At 43.3% G+C, this 15,717-nt stretch overlaps 1 long non-coding RNA gene across 2 annotated transcripts in view; it reads right to left on the reverse strand.

Moving 5' to 3' along the window:
• Positions 1 to 616: 616 nt before the first annotated feature.
• LOC308624588 overlaps positions 617 to 15,717 on the reverse strand; it is an 81,071-nt gene continuing 65,970 nt past the window's right edge. The window contains exons 3-5 of one of the 2 annotated variants that reach the window (XR_014016985.1): positions 12,587 to 12,812; positions 10,880 to 10,971; positions 617 to 5,231 (exon numbers count right to left, since the gene is read on the reverse strand). This is a non-coding gene — a long non-coding RNA (uncharacterized lncRNA). Of the gene's footprint in view, positions 5,232 to 10,842; positions 10,972 to 12,586; positions 12,813 to 15,717 lie in introns of both variants that reach the window. The other variant, XR_014016986.1, reaches the window with a different exon arrangement.

Consider the following 15,717-nt stretch of genomic DNA (forward strand, 5'->3'; position numbering starts at 1 on the left):
TAGAAGTGACAGAGTCTGATGTGAATTTTATGTCAACTGTAAGGAAAGAGCAGACAGAGCAGCTGCAGGGACACCACTTACAAAATTATTGCAAAGATCAAGGTGAGGGTTGACCAGGGCTTGAACTACAGCAATGGGAGAGAAAGGGAAGGAATGAATGGATTTAATACATTATTAAGAGATAAAACCAATAGGATGTGGCAATTGATTGAGTGGGGGAATACGAGGAGTCTTGGATGAGATCAAGAAGCCAAGGATGACTTCCAGCTTGGGTGATTGGGTGATGCCAACTAAAACAGGGAATACCAGAGAGGGAAGAAGATGAATTTGGCCTTGGACATGCCAAGTTTTAGATGCCTGTGGAATATCCAGATGGAGATAATACAGGAAGTGGGGCTGTTTGTAAGACCTTCAAAGTCCCAGGCACTCTTATTTCTGGAAGCCCCATCCCACATCATAGCAAATATATTAAATTCTACCGACATCCCACATTAGATCTAACTTTTGCAATAAAAATGTGAGAAGATTTTTATAATTTTGATTTTTGAAATTATTTGCAACTCATTTAATTTTTGACTGGTTATGATTTTTTAATTGTTTACAAATTGACCTTTTTAAGTAACAAATTTACTTTTGTAATGAAACTGACATAATGCTGTATTTTAAATAACACATTAACTTAGCTTTTGCAGGGTTGTTTTCATATTTTGGAGCTAATTATTCATTTATTTAGGTGTCACAGGAGTTGTTGCCCCTTGAAAAGCTCATAGGCTATAGCACCAAGCTCATCACACCTGATATAAAACTCCCTTGTGAGCAGACAGTTGAACATATAGGTCTCATGTTCAAGGAAGAGAGAGATTTATGAGGCAAAAAAATACATAAGTTCTAGGTAAAACCATAAGAGTGAACTTAATTGGCCCAAGAAAACATATAAATTGAGAGAGAACTGGACTACTGAAGAGAAGAATACCAACATCTAAAAGAAGATCAGGGCTTTGCTGGTGGCGCAGTGGTTGAGAGTCCGCCAGCCGATGCAGGGGACACAGGTTCGTGCCCCCGTCCGGGAAGATCCCACATGCCGCGGAGCGGCTGGGCCCGTGAGCCATGGCCGCTGAGCCTGCGCTCCACAGCAGGAGAGGCCACAACAGTGAGAGGCCCATGTACCGCAAAAAAACAAAAACCAACCAAACAAAAAAGAAGATCAGAGGAACACGGATTTCACAAAGGAGATGGTGAAAATGGTGAGAAAAGTGGGGAGAAAATGAGAGCGGAGAACCAAGAGAGCAAAGAATATCAAAGAGATCACAGCTGATCATTGAAGTGGTACCAAGTGAAGAGGAGTGGTCCATCCAATACAAAAGGGACTGAAAATGTCTAGATTAGGCTAGTGCTCTCAGCTGCTGTGGGGAGGTCATCATAGATTGTAGAGGGAATATCTCCAAGGACAGGGAGTAGTAAAAGCTAAGGGTTGGGAGGGTTGAAGGATGAAAGATAAGAAAGTAGAAGTGATAAATGTAGAAGTTTGGATAAGATTAGATAACTGAAGGCCAGTAGTTGGAGTGAGACATTGCTCACATTGAGGTCATCTGTGTTTGTTTAGAATAGAAAAGTTTTGAGTGCTCTTCTGAGCCAAGGAGAAATATCTAAGACAGGTGGAGATCTTAAAGTTAATAGAGAAAGGACGTAATTGGTAGACTAATGGCCTAGAAGAAAGGGGTGGAGTGGAGCGAAAGCCCAGGGCCAGTGTCTCCCTTGATTGGGTAAAAGCATGTCTCATCTCCTGGGGACAATTGTTGGGAATTCAGCATATGCTCATTTGTACCATTATTTCTCAAGTTTTGAATGTGTCCTGTCCCCCAACAGGGCCATGAAGTCCAAAGAGGGTCTGATCTCTTAACCCAGCCCTTTATGCCACATGTAGTAGAAAAGAACCCTTTTTAGGGTTAAAGGACCTTTGAGATCATGTAGAAAGTTCTCTTTCAGTTATTTCTTAGAAGGAAAAATTTCAAAGAATATATATTTATGTCTTCTAAGTACATAATAGGGGAAGAGATTCTCCTGATTCCAGGGACAAGAGTCTCTCTTTCTTGTAATTTACATAATTAGAAGAGGAAGAGGAGAGGAGAAAGAAGTGGAGGGTCTATAACTTAAAAGAAATGGAATCTCCCTTCCTAATCAGTTACATATGAATCATCGGTGAGTTTATCAAACCCTGTTTGGCCCTATTTATTGCATTCATTTATTCAACAAACATGTGTGGGGGCTTTCCTATGGGGAGTGACCAATTCTGAATGAATACTATTCAATACATAATGCCAGTACAGATGAACCAGTTTGCAGGGCAGAAATAGAGACACAGATGTAGAGAACAAATGTGTGGACACCAAGGGGGGAAAGCGGCGGGGGGGATGAATTGGGAGATTGGGATTGACATGTATACACTGATGTGTATAAAATAGATAATAAGAACCTGCTGTATACAAAATAAATTAATTAATTTAATCAAATTTTTAAAAATACATAACACCAGTCTCTCTTCTTTACCCCTAAATATTTCCTTCCAACTTTAAAGGGTGCCTCACTGCTCGACCATTCTAGAATTTGATGAGCATTTCTCTGCTGCCCTTTTCCCAAGCGTTTTCCCTCCACCACAGAGCAGATACAAATACAATTCACTTTGAAGAGTCTCGGGTTGGCTCTAGGATGGGAGTGGGTTTGGATTGGTTGTGTGGCGTGAGCTACAGAAGATGAGAAACGAGCATACTGACGTGATCCCGTATTAGTCAGGAAAATTCTAAGAAACTGTTCCCAAAGAGAGGCGGTAAGAGGATTTTTTCTCCTCTATTAGACTTATATAACTCGTAAAATAACAGGCTGCCATTTTAGAATAGTTGGTGTTGGCATGCTGTTGTGAAAATTACATGAAACTATTCTTTTTAGAAAATACTACTTCAGGTTTTAGGTTAAAGCCTGATGCCAAACACAGATGAGTATTTGGTTTACACAATTATCGCCTTTTTCTTAGAAGTAAAGGCAAAACCTCAAAACATGCCACAGCAGAAAAGCTATTTCTGTCACTGGCTAACAATTGAAGGACATCCATAAACCTTTGGAAATTAATATCCCCTAGGAAAATCTATTTGACGAAAGTCACAAGGAAGTTATTAACTAGAGTTAAGTCACTGACAAGAGATATTATTAATGATCTCATCAAAATTTCAAGTGCATTTAACTATCCCATTGCAAGCCTTATTATTGACGACCCAGCGAATATTGAACTATTTTACAGTAGTTACTTGGCTAGAGATCAAATGAAAAAAGATGAAAAGCTTAAGTTCTAGGTAATTCCATAATTCTTTAGGCTTCACACAATTAAAAAGTTAAAGTCATTAGCTTTTCTGTCTCCCTCTCCTCTAAATCTACCCATTGCTAATATAGTCGGTTTCTTTTCATTGTTAATTGTCCCTTGATTCTCTTCCAAATGCTGACGCAGGCAGGACGAAAGTCAGAAAAATCCTGCAAGCCTTGGTTTTCCAAAAGCAGTTCAGGAAGCACAGTCTATTTTCAGATTGGAAGAGACACTTTCAAGTATACTGGATCTTCAATCGCCATCCCTCAAAGACGTTTTCCACAAGGGAGAGAGGCATTCTTCTTCCCACCCAATTCTCTCTCTGAGATCTCGACCCAACCTTTAGGTTGACACCAGGTTAAACTTTATGCTTTGCCTTCTAGCACCTTTGTCAAGTGCTAAATCTTGATCAAGCACTGATGTTGCGTAATAAATTGTATAGATATAGGTAAAGATATAAATATAGTGCCTTTTTTGAAAAGAAACCTTTTCAGAAATAGAGGTTTTCGTAAGGCTTTTCTAACTTGTCAGTTGATCTGATTACCTAAGACAATTTTGTTCTCACCTCAGAGCCCCTAGTTCAACAAACATTTACTTAGTTTCTATAATTCACGTAACACTGTACTAGGAGCTGGAGAGACAAAGGAAATGTGAATTGGTTCCTAGCATTCAAGGAGATCCAGAAATAAAAACAGGCCATTCAATCCTATGGAATATGCCAGAAAATCTAGGACACAGAGAAGAGTGGAAACCTAGCCCAACATGGAAGGAATGAAAGGCAGTGCAAGGAAAGCGCCCTGAAAGGGGTGATGCCCCTGCTAAACCCTGAAGAATCGGTAGGAATTAAGGAGGGAAGAAACTTGCATTTGTTAGTGTCTGCAACGAGCAAGTGCTTTCCACGAAATCCTTTCAATGACCCTAGAGAAACATCATCATGTTCTATTTGCAGATGAGGACACTGAGGCTTAAAGAGAATATATAACTTAGTCAACTTGCAAATGGCAGGCGTGGGACCCCAAGCTTCTGCTCGTAACCACTGTAGTCTGCCACCTCTGGCGTTAACCCCCCATTCCTGTTCCCTAGGTCTGCCATTCTGATCTCTGCAAAACTTGTAGACAATCCCTCTCCACACACAGACTTGGCAAACCACTTGCTGCAGTGTGTTTCAGCCGGTTTTCTGTGGGCCACTGTGAATGGCCACAGAAGATCAAGTATTCTCTGAGACAGAAGCCCTCCTGCAGGTTCAGGAACCCCTCTCTTCCATAGTGTATGGCATTCAACGCATGGACCACATCCTTTGGCACTTTATGAAACCATGCCTTCCTTGCTGATTGGTCCAGTCATTTGTAATAAGATGGAGGATTTTTTTTCGTCTGTGCAGCTGGTCAGAGCATTCTTTCAGAGGAAGGACAATCCTTTTTTTAAAAAATAAATTTATTTATTTTATTTATTTATTATTTTTGGCTGTGTTGGGTCTTCGTTGCAGCACGCGAGCTTTCTCTAGTTGCAGCGAGCGGGGGCCACTTTTTGTTGTGGTGTGTGGGCTTCTCATTGCGGTGACTTCTCTCATTGCGGAGCACAGGCTCCAGGCGCGCAGGCTTCAGTAGCTGTGGTGCGCGGCCTCTAGAGCGCAGGCTCAGTAGTTGTGGCGCACGGGCTTAGCTGTTCCCCGGCATGTGGGATCTTCCTGGACCAGGGCTCGAACCCATGTCCCCTGCATTGGCAGGCGGATTCTTAACCACTGTGCCGCCAGGGAAGCCCCAGGACCATCCTTGATAGGAAAATGTCTTGAGAAGTCATCTTAGGATAGATGAGTCTCCATGGGGTATACATGTCAGCTGGTGCCAAAGCTTCAAAGAAGGGAGCTTCGCAAATCCACCTTAAGACAAAAAATTTAATTGCTCCTGGGGTATTGGAGGAAGAAATGGAGGGGAAAGGGAGGGGTGAAAGGGGCAAGGGAAACACATGGTGTGATATGACTTTTCTGTGACCCTCAATTTCCCAGCTAAATCTCTTGTCACACTAAATGCTCAGTGAGATTACTGGACTTATGAAAACCAGTGAAGGAGCAGCTTCTGTACACAGAAGCCCAAGCAGAAGGGGTCCCCAAAAGATAAGTCATAATTCTCAAAGAGACAACCAAGAAGAAGAATGTGGTTGATTTATAGAGGTGTGTGCGTTTTGATCCATCACGATGTTTTCCTGCTATTTTCATTTCCTGTTGTTTTTAATCGGAATGAATTTGACAACATTGTAAAATTTAGCAGATCTCATTTTTTTAAATGCAGACTTTCAGCTTTTCTTGAAAACGAGGAAACAATGTGGCAATTCTGGGTCTACAATACCATAAGGAAACAACTGGTGAGGTTGTCCTGTTAGATGAGGCACACACTCCAGTTTGCCACGGTTCCCACCACTCCCTTTTACCCTATATAACTGAGTGAACCTAACCAATTTCCTTCATCTGCCCTTCATTTGACCCCTGCTGTAAGGCTGAGAAACTGTAACAGATCTCTTGGTGGTGGCAATTGGGGTTGCAGGCAGTTTCTTCTTGAAGACAAGGGTTGTACAGTTATGCTTTGTTTCTGCAGCTAGGCAAAGAAAATAATTATTAAGTAAGTAATTTAAATACGTTGAATCCTCACCAAAACTGTGGTAGGTAAACATTACAATTATCTAGATTTTGCAAAGGGTAGGTAAACAGCACGATTATCTAGATTTGGCAAACAAAGAAACTGAGACTCAAAAAAAAATTAAGCAACTTGGCCAAATCCAGCCTTCTGTAGATGAGAATTCGGATGAGAATCTGGGACTCCACTCTTTGCTCTGTCTTAGCCTTTCTCTGCACTGTGAGATCCACCGTGTCTTTTGCATTCTCCCTCACTGCCCCAACTAACTGCCTAGTGGGTGGACAGTGGTGACCTTTACTGAATTTGCTGGTGGGAAATTGTGCAGAATGCTCTGGCCATGCTCGAGTCCTTTTGGCTCTGAGCCAACTGGACTGCTGCTGGAGAGTTGACAAATCTTGGTACCCTCTCCAGGGGCTCTGTCCTTTAATTCTATAGCATGTGCCTCCTTGTCACGTTTTTCCATAACATATCCAAGATTTGTAAAAATGGTGGGGCAGAGGGAGGATGAGGGGCTTTTTGGATGAGCTTGGAGAGGTACGGCCAAAGGGACGAGCCTTTTTTTTTTTTTTTTTCGCGGTACGCGGGCCTGTCACTGTTGTGGCCTCTCCCGTTGCAGAGCACAGGCTCCGGACGCGCAGGCTCAGCGGCCATGGCTCACGGGCCCAGCCGCTCCGCGGCATGTGGGATCCTCCCGGACCGGGGCATGAACCCGTGTCGCCTGCATCGGCAGGCGGACTCTCAACCACTGCGCCACCAGGGGAGCCCAGGGACGAGCCTTTGAAAGTCATGTAGCTTTGAGAACAATAACTGAGGAATAATGACTGGGCAAAATGGGAGAAAGAAAAAAGGAAGCAGAGAAGGGAAAGACTGACAGATAGGAACAGAGACCACCTAAAGGAGAGAGAGAAGCAGGAGATAAGAAAAAGGAGGAGAAAGAAAGAGAAATATGTAGGAATCACTGAGGGAGACATTCACCCCCACAAATAACACAAAATCTTCCACTGGAGAGATGAGAAAGAGAGAGGGAGAGCTTCTCCCTTGGTCTCAGACCATTTCTCCCCACGTCTTCACATCACGGGGCATCATAAATCCTTTCCTTACCTCATTTACCATACCCATCCTCCATTCTGTTTCTCTTTACAGACCCAAACCGGATAAATCTTCTCCTCTCTGCCCCTTTATCACAAGAGACAAGCTTGAATTTTTAAAAAGAACTTTACTAAGAACTAAGGGGAGACAGAAGGTAATAGACAAAAACATGGCAAATGGTAAAACACACCACTACAGTTTCTAAGCTTAAAATAGCTAAATCTGATCTGCAAGTTGCCTGATCCAAACTGAGTTCTTTCATTCATTCAGCCAATATTTACTGAGCACCAATTATGTGCCAAGTATTTTTCTAGGTATAGGTATAAACCAGGGAGCAAGATAGGGAAGTCTGTGCCCAGACTCCTCTCTCCTGTCTTTTGGTCACTATATCTCCTTCTGCCTATACCTCCTTAGAATAGTTTGTTTGCAAGTGCTGAAACCCAATTTAAGCCAGCTTAAGCAAAATTGGGAATTTATTGGCTCATATAACTAATATGTTGGCTTCAGGTGTGGCTAGATCCAGCATCCCAATGCTTTTCCTAAGGAGTTTTCTCTCTCTCCCTCTCAGTTCTGGACACCTCTTTTTGGCTTCATTTTAGACAGACATTCTTCATATGGTGGCGAGATGGTTGCTGACAGCCCTAAACCTACCATATCTTTACAGTGCCTGTAAAAACATGCACTGAGAAAGAGGAAGCATCTCTATTAATCATGCCGATAAGAGTCCAGTGGAGAACTCTGATTGGTCTTGCTTGGGGTCACATCACCATCCCTGAATGAATGAAACCAATTTCAATCTCACATTGTCCTAACTTATACAGTAACAGTCACACATGTGAAGCCACAAACAATCAGTGCACCATAGTATCTTCAATCCCTTCTCTTCTCAATTACTTAGGATCTAAGAATCAGGAATTTTTGAACCCCACAAATCCAAGGGAGTGGAAGAATTCCTAAACAAGACTGGGTTGAAGGACATACCCCGTGAAAAACAGGGTCATTGACCCAGCTCCGATCTCACCTTCTCAACTTCTCAAGGTCTCCTCAATTGACAGTGAGGTGTCTTCTTCATCTAAAGAGCATGACAGTGTAGTCTGCCTACAGCGGGAACTCCAAAAACACTGGCTGAATTGCGTGGTGAGTGCAGGAGAGGGGAGACAAGGAGAGAAGAGGAGCAAGGCAGTAGGAAGAAGTAGGAAGGAGCAGGGAGCCCAGCACAGGGGTTCAGAACCCCACACCCTGAAGTCCAACATCTCGATGATCAAACTGCACACCACCATCATCTTGAGAACACGGACAAGACATGAACTACTCCGAGCCTACGTGCCGTCGTAGCGGAAGGAGCACAGTACTTCCCTTACGGTAGACTTACGAAAATTACGTGCAGTGATGGCTGTAAAGCTCTTTGGCTCAGTTCCTGGTACATGACATTCATTTAATAACTTCTAACGTTATCCTTCTTTTAACCCCAGTGTTACTGTTGGGGGTGGACTTACAGGAAGGGACAAAGTCCGGCCTCTTAGGGCCTCAGAGAGCTCTCAGAGGCCATGAACAGCTCTCTGAAGAGGTTCGAAATGTGTTCTGGAAAAAAAAATCTGCAACCGAAAAACTCAGACCATTTCTAGAACCCAATCCAAACCAAACCTTCCTGACGGTCATAACGTGTTCTGAGGTTTCATTCCACTCTTTTTCACTTATACAGTCCTCAGTCCTGCCAGGGCTGAGCTAGGATTTGAGCTCGGCGCAGCCAAATACCACAAGGGGAAAAAAGTCCAAGCCCTTTGCCCTGAATGTATTTCAGGCCAAGAGAGAACTGAAAGCCCTGGGAAACCCTGGGCAGCCAGTGACCCCAGCAGCTACCCGGTAGCTTCAGAGCATCACTCTGCGCAGGTGCTAACCATAGCCCCTAGCTTCTTCTGGTACCTCCATGGCCAGAGATGCAGGAAAGGCTCACAGCAGTCCTTGAGCTCTGGCGACCCAACCGCAGCCTTGGTGAGAAAGGAAAGCTGCCAAAGTGGGATAACCTGACTGATTTTTCCAGAAAGTATCTTCCCTCCAGCAAGGCCAACGTAGAAGGGAGTCACAGAGCTGATCCGTGCCCATTCTTTATAGAAAAGAATTCCCCTGTTCTCAGTGCACCACATGTTTCACGAATTCGCTTCTTGCAAAAGTAACAGTATGGAAGATGAAATGTGATGGACCTATTTATGAAACTGAGTGGAACCACTGCTCAGAGAGAAGCGGGGAGGGAGAAGAGAGTGAGGACGAGGGAGGGAGGGAAGGAGGAGAGACGGAGAGAGAGAAAGAGAGAGGTGAGAACAATCTTTTGGAGGGAAATGGATATACTGTGCTACCTGATAACACATGCATTCCAGTGACACCTGTGTATTTTTCTGGAAGTGTGGAATACTTAGAGGAAGAATGGGTTCTAGGGAACAGCCTTTCTGCACTTAAGATGACAGGAATCTCTTACTAAGATAGGTAATGGCTATCAATTAGGCCAATGTTTAAATAAACATTGATAAAATTGTGTGTGTGTGTGTGTGTGTGTGTGAGAGAGAGAGAGAGAGAGAGAGAGAGAGAGAGCGCATTTTTTTTGAGAAAGAGAGAGAATCTAAAGCTTTCCTTGTATACTCAGCCCTATAACTTAGTGGTTTAAGAGTTTAGAGACAAAAAAGTCTCCATTTGAATCCCAACACGACCGCTTACTATCTGTGTGATTTTGGAAAAGCTATTTAACCTCATCTTTCTCATCTGGAAAATGGGCATCAACTAGAACCAATTGATAAGGATTAAATGTGATCACATATGAAAGTACATGGTGTTGGGGACATCATAATCATTCAATAAATAACTGTGATAATAAAATTATTATTAACAATATTATTCTCAAAGAGGTCTAGCACTCCAAAAAAGTTACAAACCACTGATCTGGGTAGGTGCCAAGGCCAATTCCAGCTTGAGTAGTGTGTGTACCTTCCTAGCCCAAGTTCCCCGCCTGCACTCAGCCCAATGTACCTGAGAAGAAGGAGAAGGTTTCTCCCCTCTCTGGTCTTCCTCTTGACACCTCCTTCTTCAATACCTACACACTCCCACATGCACCCTCTGACCAAGTGTGGTGATTTCAAGAAACATTGTTTGCATGTGTGTGCTGAGCACTGGGATCCAAAGCATGAGAGCGGTCCCTACAGTGAGGTGGGCTCAGGATAAGAATGTGACAGTCATGGTCCATAGAAGTGGTTCTCAAACTTGAGTGAGCATCAACTCCTCCTGAGGGCTTGGGGAAACACGGACCACAGGTCTATACTTCAAAGATTTGAAAGCAGGGGCTAGAACAGGTATTTTCTCACCTGTGTTCATAGTAGCATTCTTCTCAATAGCCAAGCGGTGGAAACAGTTTTAAACTAAGTGTCCACTGGCAGATGAATGGATAAACACAATGTGATATATACGCTATATATATTTAGAGTCCTCAAATTTATAGAACAGAGAGTAGAATGGTGACTGCCAGGGGCCAGGGGCAGAGGGGATAAGAAGTTGTTTAATGGTAAAGTACACTTGAAAATGTTAAGTGGAATATTTTATGTTACGTGTATATTTTACCATATTTTTTAAAACAAGGAAGAACAAAATACAAATCACTGAGTCCCACTCTCAGAGCTCTGAGTGGGGCCTGAGAATTTGCCATGTAGACAGGTTCCCAGGAGATACTGTTGCTCAGAGCTGGGGACCACACTGAGAACCCATGCACTAAGGATTTAGGAGCCTTACCCCAGGCAATACCGCAGCCATGGCTGGGAGCTGGTACCTTAGAACTGGGAGTCGCTATAGTGGAATTGTAGTCAAAGTCCTCTGGGATTCTGTTCCAGATGCTGGACTGGCCCCCAGGCTCTTGAGGTACTGGGAAAGGAAGGATAGAGACAGCTAGCTAATGTTTCTAATACAACTGCTTTTCTCAGCGTTTATCCTGGAAGCCCCTCGAGACAGGGACTTGGGGCCCCTTAAGACAGGGACTGTCTTAAACTTCCTGAGGTCTCCCCTTGCTTCTAGCCTCAGGTTTTTACACAGTAGATGTTAATTAATATTCACTGATTCATTCGGAGGAGGGACCTACCTGCACACTTGGACCACAAAAAGCAAAAGGCAATCACTCAAGAATATTTATGGTGCACCAACTTTGTATAATTTCACAGGGACCTAACTGCAGCTGTTATTTATTGACTGTTACCACTATTATTGTGAATTGAGATCTAGCACAGTGCTTGCACATAATGAACCCTCCATGAGTGTAATTTTCCTCCCAACACCTTGTTTACCAAAGTGCTGTTACAACCTGCAGTCTTACTCCAGGATCCTAACACTCTTTTCCTCCTCTGGCAGATGACGGTTGCTAATACTTCTTTGAGATTATTATGAAATTTCTCAATTTCCCACCCCACAGCCACAACTACAAATATACTCATTTCTCTAAACATTCTTATCTTCTCCCCTCCCATTTTAAAAGGAGAAATGTCCTCGAAGCCTAATCCTTTGTTGATCCCTGCCTTTGGTCTACTCAGGCCCTTATATCCATCAGTGGTGTCCCTCTTCTTCCTAAATATTGAGCCTCTCTCTCTCTCTGATCCCCTCACTTTAGAAAATAAACCCAGTCTTTAAAAAAAAAGCAAGGAGGGACTTCCCTGGTGGTCCAGTGGTTAAGACTCTGCGCTTTCACTGCAGGGGGATCAGGTTCCATCCCTGGTCGCGGAACTAAGATCCCACATGCCTTGCAGCCAGGCTCCAAAAAAAACCCAAAAAAACAAAAAAGCGAGCAAACAGGCCAACAAAATGCCCCCCTCTACCCTCCAGCTCGATGAGTTCCTGTTGTCTCCCTCGGCCTCCCTTCCCCTGCAAGTTCTTGGAAATCTAGGCCACCCCTTGCTGATTTCACTTCCTCCTTTGCTCAGCCACAGCAGGCTGGCGTCCAGCAGCCTCTCCACTCGCTCTGTTCTTGTCAAGGTCACGCTGACCTCTGTATTCACAGATCCAATGGTAGCTCCGCATGCCTCCCCTTACTTGACCTTCCTCAGGCATTTGGCACCTGAAGCACTGCTTCCCTGCAACTCCTCTTCCCCTGAATCTATCCCCACGTCCAGCTCCCTCCCACAAGCCTCTGCCCCTTTGCCCTATGAGCACTTCAAAATCAGTGTCAGAACTCAGCTCTTTGCTTTTCCCTCCAAAGCAAACTATCCTCTTCTATTTCGTTTTTTTTTTTTCTTAAGTGCTTTTAAATGTAAACTTTATTACCCATTCCATTTCTATTAAGCACTGAGCTCCAGAGAAAGCATTCCGGGATATGGTAAAATCTATGTGATTTGAAGGAGAAAATATGCCCACTGTGAAAGAGATGGGAAGGAGTCCTTACAGACGGGAGACCAAGAATTCTTTTCCTATAATGTTCTGTAGGATGAGATGCAGGTCTAAATCCTCTCCTGTTTCTTAATCTTGATAATGACACCACCATCCATCAGCTTACCCAAACCAAAACTTGGAAGTCATCCTCGGGTTTTCTTCCTTTACGATCCATATTCAGTTCTTCACTGAATTCCATTATCTGTGTTCCCTTAACAGCTTTGGGGTTCATCTGGGTCACTTCTTTCCTCACGTGCTGCCCTTTTTCAGGATATCATAACACATCCGAATTATTCCAATGGTCTGCTAAGGTGTAGGAACATCTCCAGCCACTCCTGACACCACGTTATCTGCCATAAAGTAAATGACAATAGAGCACAGTGGTTAAGGGGACAAACTGCCTCTGTTCAAAGCTAGGCTCAGCCCTTTACCAGCTGTGTGATACTGAGCAAGTGATTTGTCTTCTCTGGGCCTCAATTTCCTCAAGTGTAAAATGGGGTGATAATAATGGTAACTTTCGTTTTAGGATTCTTGTGATATCAAATGACTTTAAAGTATTTAGAATAGTGCTTGGGCAAAAGTATATACTTATTAAGTATTAGTTATTACTACTATGATGTACTGCTGTCAGAGTAAGCTTTAAAATAACTGAAATTAATTCAGTCACTCACTTTAAAATAAACCAGTTCTACAGCACGGCAGACAAGGTCCTCCGTGTTATGCTCCCTACCTGCTGCTTCCTCTTCATCTCACGCTCCACACCGATTCACACTCGGGTCTTAAAGTGCAAATCATGCACTCTTGAATTCCTGAAACTCTGTACATGATTTCCATGAGCCTGGGATGTTCTAACCCTCCTAGTATACCATGTAAACTCCTATTCATCCCTCAAATCACCTAGATTGTTTATGAAATCTGGCTATTTTCTACCACCCCTAAATAGAAAAAAATCACTAATTTCTATACTACTTCTGTGCCTTACATATACATATGTATAAATATATGTATGTGTGATATTTACACACACACATAAATCATGCTGAATTGCATGTGTGTATCTCTCCTTCTAGAATATAAATTCTTAAGGACACATATTATCTTACTTACCTCCAGGTAGATAGACCTGGCATATAATGTGTCTTTACATTCACATTTTACATTCCTGTGTGCCTCATCATTTCCAAAATCATATTTGTAGCAGATGGTCTCCAGAGATAGCCATCCTTCACATCTTCCCTTGTTGCATGTACATGCTGCTCCACCTATCAAGAATTGGGGACTTTTTCCTCTCCTCTTGAAGTTAGGGTGGTTGCATCTCTACTTTGACCAGAGGAATGTGGTGGAAGTCACGTTTTGGAACTTTCAAGCCTAGATCTTAGAACAACTGGTAGCTTTTTCTTTCCCCTTTAAAAAACCAGCCACCATCTCAGAAGTCCAGCCACCCTGAGATGACCATGCTGCAAGGCAGCCAGGCCTGTGGACCAGAGGAAGCCATCTCGTCCCCATTTTTATCATCACTGCTATCCAGGAGAAAAGCCCAGCCGTGCTTCAGAGCCAGTCTGCTCCCTCCTTTAGCTAGGCTGGCCAACTGTCCCGATTTACCTAGGATTTTAGCACTGCAAGTCCCATATCCCAGGAACCCCCTCAGTCCCGGGAAAACCAGGACAGTTAGTCACCCTACCTTCTGATTCCTACCACTGTTGATATGCTCTCCTGGATCTCCGAGGTAAGTCGTTCAACTGTTGCCCCCGGAAAGCTCTAGGTTGGAAGAGGACATTTATTACCTCTAAGACCAATTTCCTCATGGGCCAAAGAATCACGCTCTAGTCTATTTCCCACCTCCAGTCATGCCCAGACACACGATCCAGTAGAGCTTTCCAGAGGTTATACAATGAACGCAACTAATACAATGAGGACGATCCCAAAGTTATGTAACAGAAACTGCCTCTAATTATTCAATTCCTAGTGAAATAAAAACCTAAAAGTTAAACCCCAAATGAAGTCCCTTTTTAAAGCTCAAAGTACAAAAAGTTAAACACATAAACTCAAAAATCCTCCCCTCTCCAACTTCTGTCTCTGCTCAGTCTCAGCCTGATGGCATTTGGGTTCCTTCAGCAGCTGCTGCATTATCTTCCCAAGAATTAATAAAGCTCCTCTACCTCCTAAGGTGCGCAGCTTCAGCTCTGACCCCACCAACTGCAGGTGAAACCACCACAAGCAAATCTGAACCCCCATAGCTCTCACTGCATAGCACGGTGGTCTCCTCAGCACCCTGCATAGGTAATTTAGACCTACCTATGGCCAATAGAGGTTATTGGCCATGAACCACAACAGAGACATGATGCTATCTAGGAGAAGGAGATTCAGAGAAAAAAATAAATAGACGAAACTTGAAAGGTAGTTCTTCTCATCCAGCCCAATGAGAGACTGAAGGCATCACTCCAGAGGTCTTGCCTCAGTCTGTGACTCTCCATTCCCAATGTCCATGTAAGCTGGGTTTACTCATTGCCTGCCTTTGCAAGTCCATTCAGATTTCTCCTTATATTTGAATTAGTTTCTGTGAATTTCTGAGAACACTGACGGAAACACCATTCTCAAGAAATTGTCTGTTATGGGAGGTACTTTTCCCTACACCAAAGAGCCCATTCACTTGGTTCCCTGAATTAGCATCTTACACAGATGGAAGAAGCTTTCAACAAAGCCCACATTAAATACAATGTGAAAATGAGTTCTGAGAACATAACTGAGTAAATGAGAAGCACGAGCAGAGTTTCTTAAATTTTAATGACTAAATTGCATTTTTACTCATTTATCGACTTTTTAAAATATTAACCCTGTGGGATCTCTAACAGCATTTCTATTTTAGGGGGAAGCTTCCTCAGACATGGATCATGGTGTGATTTAAGATTTATGGAATTCCAGAATGCTCAGAAATATATCTGCCCAGAATATAGCCCTTATTATGGTTTCCAAACGACAAACAGGTGAAGTAGATGAATATACAACAGATGGATCCAAGGACATTAGATATCTTTTCATTTACTTACTTTTTAAAAAACTTAATCAATTAATTAATTAATTTTTTGGCAGCATTGGGTCTTCGTTGCTGCGCGCAGGCTTTCTCTAGTTGCGGCGAGCGGGGGCTACTCTTCATTTCGGTGTGCAGGCTTCTCATTGTGGTGGCTTCTCTTGTTACAAGCACGGGCTCTAGGGCACACAGGCTTCAGTAGTTGTGGCTCGCAGGCTCTAGAGCGC

This window comes from Mesoplodon bidens (genome assembly GCF_964165515.1).
Source record: "Mesoplodon bidens genome assembly, chromosome: 11".
Classification (NCBI taxonomy): Eukaryota; Metazoa; Chordata; class Mammalia; order Artiodactyla; family Ziphiidae; genus Mesoplodon; species Mesoplodon bidens.